The sequence below is a fragment of the Ursus maritimus genome, unplaced genomic scaffold (assembly GCF_017311325.1).
Source record: "Ursus maritimus isolate PB19 unplaced genomic scaffold, ASM1731132v1 scaffold_14, whole genome shotgun sequence".
NCBI classification, from domain to species: Eukaryota; Metazoa; Chordata; class Mammalia; order Carnivora; family Ursidae; genus Ursus; species Ursus maritimus.
In genome coordinates this window covers 25,008,584-25,015,694 of record NW_024423786.1, presented here as the reverse complement: position 1 = coordinate 25,015,694, position 7,111 = coordinate 25,008,584, and the positions used below count along the sequence as shown (strand labels likewise).

General features: G+C 45.9%; 1 pseudogene; it reads left to right on the top strand.

Moving 5' to 3' along the window:
- Positions 1-380: 380 nt before the first annotated feature.
- LOC103674231 lies at positions 381-1,729 on the top strand (annotated as a pseudogene).
- The last annotated feature ends 5,382 nt before the right edge of the window (positions 1,730-7,111 follow it).

Below are 7,111 nucleotides of genomic sequence, written 5' to 3'. Positions count from 1 at the left end.
ACCCAGGCGCCCTGGTATTCCACTTTTTAAAAGAGCTTCTCTAAGCTTGGACTTACTCCTTTAAACCCTGTCAGCGTGCACTATGATCGACGGTTGCATGGAAAAGGGTGACCAGTTGCTTTCCCGTGGAATCATTATAATCAGATTTGAGCTGCAGCAGGATGTACCAAGTTTAGATGTGTGACAACTTCCTGATGGTGGATTCCTAATTACTCAAAGAATCTTTCTTTTCTCTTCTATCGTCCCCTTCCTGACTCTTGTGGGGAATGTGATGTAGAAATGGCAAGGCACAGAATCAAGCTATATAATGGAAAACCCATCAGAACTTTTTCTTTCATTACTAATGATTCCAGGACCAAATTTGGGGGACATCTGAAATTTGTGACTTCATAGGTCTAGTGAGGTGTAGACGCTTTTATTGGAAGTTAGGAGATTTAGGTAAACTACCTAGGACAATGCAGCTCCAAATCCATGCCTGTTCTTCAATGAGAATTTTCATTTGCCTAAATTATCTGGATAACTGACATGATATTTTTCATTCACATCCATCCACCTATGAAAAACCTACTCCATGTCGTCTATATGCCTCTAGGCAATCATGTCGGTCTTGATGATGCAAAGACACACAACCTCTGACCTCGAGCCCTTCAGTCACCTACTCCTCAAGACATTTCCATCAACCAACACAAACCCCCACACTGAAAAGGAGGCAGAGTGTAGAGTCCATAGCGGCTGAGCTCTGCCTGCCGGCAAGAATGGCCAATAGGGGGAAGCTCATTGTGGTGGTTGGATACAAGGACATGGTGAGTGGGTCCTGCTGGGTGGCATAGGGGAGCTTAACAAGAAACACCACCCTCTCATTTCTTGGTGGTGGAGAAGAATACAACCATCAATGAGATCGAAGACACTTTCCAGCAGTTTCTAAACCAGGATGACGGTGGCATCGTGTCCATCAACCAGTACATTGCAGAGATGGTGTGGCACATGCCCGACACCCACCAGCGCTCCATTCATGCTGTTCTGGAGATTCTGTCCCAGGAGCGTCCCTGTGATGCCGCAAGGACTCCATCCTGTGCAAGACGAGGGAATGTTCATGGCCCAGGACCTGCCCCAGGGCCCTCCCCACAGCCATTCAGCCTCTCCCCAGGCTTGCCATCAGTCCTTCTCTATGTTGTGAGTCTCGGATTTCCAATTCCCTGCCCCTTCCCACTCCATTGAGAGGCTAGGTGAGGTGCTCCAGGGTTGCTGGGGCTCTGCCATTACAGTCAAGGCTGGTTAGGGAACAGGAAGCGTGAGTGTCTTCTCTTCACTACCTCTTCTTGTGTTGTTACCCAGCATCATTGTTGATATTAAAGTGATGCCTTGTTTCTCTCCCCTCACCAAAAAAAAAAAAAAAGACAGAATGTAAAAAGGAGACAAAACCATAGAATAAGTATTTCAAAAAGAAAAATGAAAGATAGTGTAGGAAGGTCACAGCTGGTATCCAGGAGTTCAAGGCAGACTCCCTAGCCCTTGCTCAGGCTGCCGTAACACCATAACAAAGTATTGCAGACTGGGGGCTTGAACAACAGAAATTTACTTTCTCACAGTTCCAGAGGCTAGAAGTCTAAGATCAAGGTGCCTGCAAGTTGATTTCCCCTAAGGCCTCTCTTTTTGGCTTGCAGACAGCTGTCTTCACACGGTCTTCCCTCTGTGTACTATGTCCTAATCTCTTCTTATAAGGACACCAGTCAAATTGGATTATGACCTCAAGTCACCCGAATTACCACTTTAAAGACCTTATCTCCAAATACATTGCGAGGTACTAGGGGTCAGGGCTTCAACATATGGATATGAAAGGGGACACAAGTTAGCTCATAACACAGAGTAAGTGACTTTCAAACTGGGACTTGAAGCAAAAGCAGAATCGACTCAAGTCAGGAGCTGGGGAAGAGGGAGAGCATTCTGTGTCAAAGGTAACCCCCACATCAAGGTCTGGAGGTGAGAGAAAGTGGTGTATTCAGCACAGGGCAAGCACTCTGGGATGGCTAGAGCCTAGATGGGACATGCAAAGCCACAAGATCCGAGGCTGAGCACGAGAAGGGGTTGGCTGTGGTGGTCCTTGCCATCAAGTTATGGTTGGGACAAGGGAGCACGTGGAGGAATTTTAAGCAAGAGACTGAGGATCGGATTTGCCGTCATCTAATCCCTCAAGGCCGCTGATGGGCACCTGAACACGGAGCACGAGGCCTCCACAAGCTGGCAGTAGGATGTTCACCTGTCCCAGAGAGACGTAAGCTGAGGAGGTGCCGAGGATGACGATTCGCCTTGCACACCCAGGGGCGGTTAAGGAAGCTCTTTCCTGGAAGTGATCTTTTTTGAACCTGCCACCTCAGTGCTGGGGAAACCAGGGCTCAGAGAGGTCAAGGGTGCTGCCTGAGGAAGGTCCCAGAGCCAGCACATGGCGAGCACGGATTGGAGCTCGAGACTCGTCCCCTCTCGGCTCCAGCCCTTTTGAGGAAATCAGCCTCCTTTCTGAGTGACGATCAGCATTCTCCAGCCTCTCTTCCAAGAAGTCCTGCAACACATAGTTCTTGTGGTCTACTCGGCATCCTTGTTAAAATGTTCACTCTTTTAAGGAGGAAAAAAAAGCTGTCATTTGAGAGGCATTTACTGCCATAATTACAGCCACCATTTGGCGAAGTTGAGTGAGAAAACCCCAGTGACTTAAAAGACAAACCACCATATGCCACAATCTGTCAGGGGCCAGCATTTGACAGAAAACAGTTTGATGGAAAGTTTTCTGTTGTATTTTCAAAAAAGACAGGCACGTTACAGGGAACCACACTGATGCAGTGATAGAGTTTGCTCATTATTGGCTTGTGTTTTTTTCAACCACTTTTATGTGCTATCTTCTCATCTCCCCTTGCCCCCACCCTGTCCTTTATCAAAATCTTTGCCCCAAAGCCTCCCTGAGCTTTCTGGGTTCCATTAGCAAGATCACATTTCTTTTCATCTTTGTCATCTGGCCCTCTGTGGTCCCCAGGACTATTTTGTCTAAGACTCAGACTAAGAAACTTTTCTCATTATGTTCCACTAACGTCTCCGTGCCAAAAAGGACCAGAAGAGAAGGCTGGTGGTGGTGATCTCTGAGTCCTGTCAGCTTGAGACACAGTTCAGATTTCTATGGTGCCCACCTCCCTCCCCTAACTTTGTCTTTTGGGTCCCATCTAGCCTCCTCAGGGCCTCACTATCTCCAAGGCCCGTCGGCCTTGACTGAAGTCTGACTGAACACTATGTTTAACCTGAAGTCTTGTCTAATAAGTAATCTACACTAGAAATTAATATCCTAAGAATCATTCATTTAGACTAGTGGGTCTCAACCCAGCAGTGGTTTTTGTCCCCCAGGGAACACTTGAAAATATTTGGGAGCATTTTTGTTTCTCACAGCTGGGGAAAGGTGTCAGTAACGTCTAGTGGATGGAGGCCATGCATACAGCTAAACACCCTGCAATGAGCAGGACAGGCCCCCCACCCCCAACGAGAAGCTCTCTGACCCCAAATGTCAATGGTGCTGCAGTTGACAAACTGTTATCTTGACAACCACTAATACTTAAGACTATTCTATGCCAGACGTTTGAGTAGAAATAAGGGATTCTTTCAGAAACATGTAGTTTTGCCCCCTAAAAACTCAGTCTAGAGGGCAATATATATAATTTAGAACGTTTTCAGTTACAAGTAACAAAATGCCCAAAGGAGAGCATAAGGATAGTTGCAATTTTCTCATGTAACAAAAATCTGGAAGTAGATTGTTTGGGAATTGGTTAAGGGAGCAGTTCAACAACATCAGGTGTCTGGGTCAGCCTCTCCAGAATATTTTTGGCTTTCCCCTCACCGTTGCAAAATGGCTGTCATCCTGCCATTCTCACCAGACAAGCCTCGAGGCAGAATGAGTGAGAGGCATAAGGGATCTCCTCTCATGTATCCGTTCTTACAGGGAGAAAAATTCTTTCCAGAAGCTCCCCAATGCCCAGTAGCTTTTTTCTTATATCCTTCATGCCCAAACTGGGACACCTGCCTGTCTTTAAACCCTGCAGGGAAAGTTGGGAATGGGATTAGTATGGGTGACTGAGACCAGGACTCAGCACACTTTTTTTGGTAAAGTGCCATGTAGCACATATTTTAGGCTTTGTGTATAATATATGATCTGTGTTGCACATTCTTCTTCTTTTAATTTTTATAACCTTTAAAAATGTTAACACTATTCTTAGCTCATGGGTTGTAGAAAAACAGGCCATGGACCACAGTTTGCTGATCCCTGCAATACCTGTACAAAATCAGGATTCTACTAACAAGGAGAATGGGGATAATGGCTGTTGGTGGGCAGAGAACTGCCTCTGCCACAGTAAGGGGCAAGTACAATGTAATTATAATGCAGGGGTACAAGTGCTTTAAGAAAGCATACAAGAGGCTGTAGTAGCCAGCCTCAAAGATGACCCTCAATGGTCCATGCATCCTAGCATTCATACTCTTGTGTCAGGTGAGTTTGCTGGGCTCATGGAAGGGACAGCACATGACTTTAGAGGCCAGGTCAGAAAAGACATTGTCACTTCTACCTCACGCTCTTGGAGTGCCCATGCTGGGGAAAGCCAGCTGCTGTATTTTAAGATAACTCAACTGCTGAGAGGCTGAGAGGCCCACATAAGGAGGCGCCGAGGCTTTCCACCCACCACCGGCTCCAGCTTGCCTGCCATGTGAATGAGCTGCCTTGTAAGCAGCTCTCCGGCCCCAGACAAGCCTTCATCTGACTGAAGCTCGAACTGATACCTTGACTGCAACCTCATGAGAGAGGCTGAGCCAGAACTTCTCAGTTCAGCTGCTTCTGAATTCCTGACCCACAGGAACTGCCAAATAATACCCATTTGTTTTAGGTCCCTTAGTTTTGGGTAGATTTATTCTGTAGCCACAGACAGCAAATACAGAGGGATCTGGGAGGGGTGGCAATGCCTTGGCCTTAAGACTCTTAGCATGGAATTTTCAAATATCAGTGAGACAGTATGGTGCCGGGGTGGGGGGGTGCAATAGACTAGAACTTGGGAAACCTGGGACCTCCAGATCATTTGTGAACTTGGGGCACATTGACTCACTTCTTTGAACAGCATAAGCAAATCCTGGGGAGGAGAGGGTGAATATCAGAAAAATGTGAGAACTATCAAAAGTTTGTGAAATAACCTATATATTGTGATGCAAGGTTCAGTTCTATTTTCTCTGAAGTAGTAAATAATGTATCTTTCTTCCCCATCCATCTCGAAAAAAAATTTCAGAAAAACCTATGGCAGCAGGAGAGGGTAGGCAGGATTACAAGGGTCCTACATCAGGAAAAGAGCCCATGCGGGGAGTAGTGGTTCAGAACCAAGGACAGTAGCCTAATACCTCTACCATTTCCCCCCACAGAACACTTGGGGCTTGATATGCATTTTATGGCATCCATTCTTTGATACATAAAATTAGAAGAGTTGAATCATACGCTATTTAAAACTCAGCTCTGATCTGTAAATTCATGATTCCAGGTTATGTGCACTGCTCTCAAATCCCTGTCAAATCCCCTGTTCAGTTTCTGCCAATGCGGAAGGGCAGCCTTGTCTCTCAGATGGACATAGCATTAAAGGTGATATATTGAACTCACATCAATTTACCGAGGAAATGAGGACAAGCAAAGGGTGCTAATTTATTTCTCTTTATTCAGCTCACATTTACTGCTGTTTGCTATCATTTGCCAAGCCCTGCAGGGGATAAAGGAGGGAAGTCACAGATTCTTTCTTCAAAAAGTCTGCAGTCTAGAGGGGAAATGACAAGGACTCAAATAACTCTTCTTTCTGCATTTCTCCTTCCTCCCTTATATATACACTGTACTCATCTCCTTAAATAAGACTGACTCTCAGAGAACAATCTTACAACAGACATTTTTACTTCGATGTGGGTTTAACTCACTGTGTTACTGTGTGCTTTAAACCTCATCTATCTTATGGGGTGGAAGATTTAGTTTGTCTGTTAAAGAAATTTGAGGCCATCATTACCAGACCTTCTTTAATTTGGTCAAGTCCACTGTTAAAATGTCTTCATCTGCAACATGGGGCTAACAGTATTGACACTGCCTATTTGTTTTTGTTTCGTTTTGTTTTTTTAGAGAGAGAGAGAGAGCATGCATACAAGTGGGGTGGGAGGGGCAGAGGGAGAGGGAGAGAATGAATCTTAAGCAGACTCCATGCCCAGCATGGCACACAATGCGGGGCTCAATCTCATGACCCCGAGATCACAACCTGAGCGGAAATCAAGAGTCTGATGCTTAACCGACTGAGCCACCCAGGTGCCCCAACGCTGCCTATCTGTAGCTTTTGCCAGCTTAGTACTCCTCATTCCGGTGCTGTGATGGAAAACCAACCATGATTCCATGTGGCTGTGGTTGGACTGCCAGTCAAATGCACTGCCTGGGCACTGGAGTAGCCATAGCTCCACCGTTCAGAGAGATCGTCAAGGGATGGGTACGTGGCCAAAGCAGAGCCACGTAAAGCCTCTACACGTGGTCTGATTTCTGCTTCATCTAGAAGTGCAGTCTACGAGGATGATGTAAGCTCTAGCTGCTTGTAGGAAGTCATCTACAATGGTGTTCACATGTTGGGAAAAATGAAGCTAAGATACAGAGAGGGAAGGAGTAAGAGAGAATGAGAGAGAATAATGAGAGGGGTGGAGAGAGGTAGTTTGGCCTCTGGATCTAGCCAGGCCTGAATGTGGCACATTTTATATAAGCCAATACATTCTCTTTTAAGCTTATGCACGTTTAAGATATGTTTCTTTCATTTATAGCCTTAAAGAATCCTAACATGCTAATTATAAGAGTTATTATAAGGACCACGTAAAATCTTTGAAAGCCCTTCATCAAACACAGAGTATAAAAACTGTGGGGCGCCTGAGCGGTTCAGTCATTTAAGTGTCAGAGTCTTGATTTTTGCTCAGGTCATGATCTCGGGGTCATGAGTTCGAGCCCCAAGTCAGTCTCTGCACTGGGTACGAGCTTGCTTAGGATTCTCTCTCTCCCTCTCTCTGTCTGCAACAACCCTGCCCCCCCCCCCCC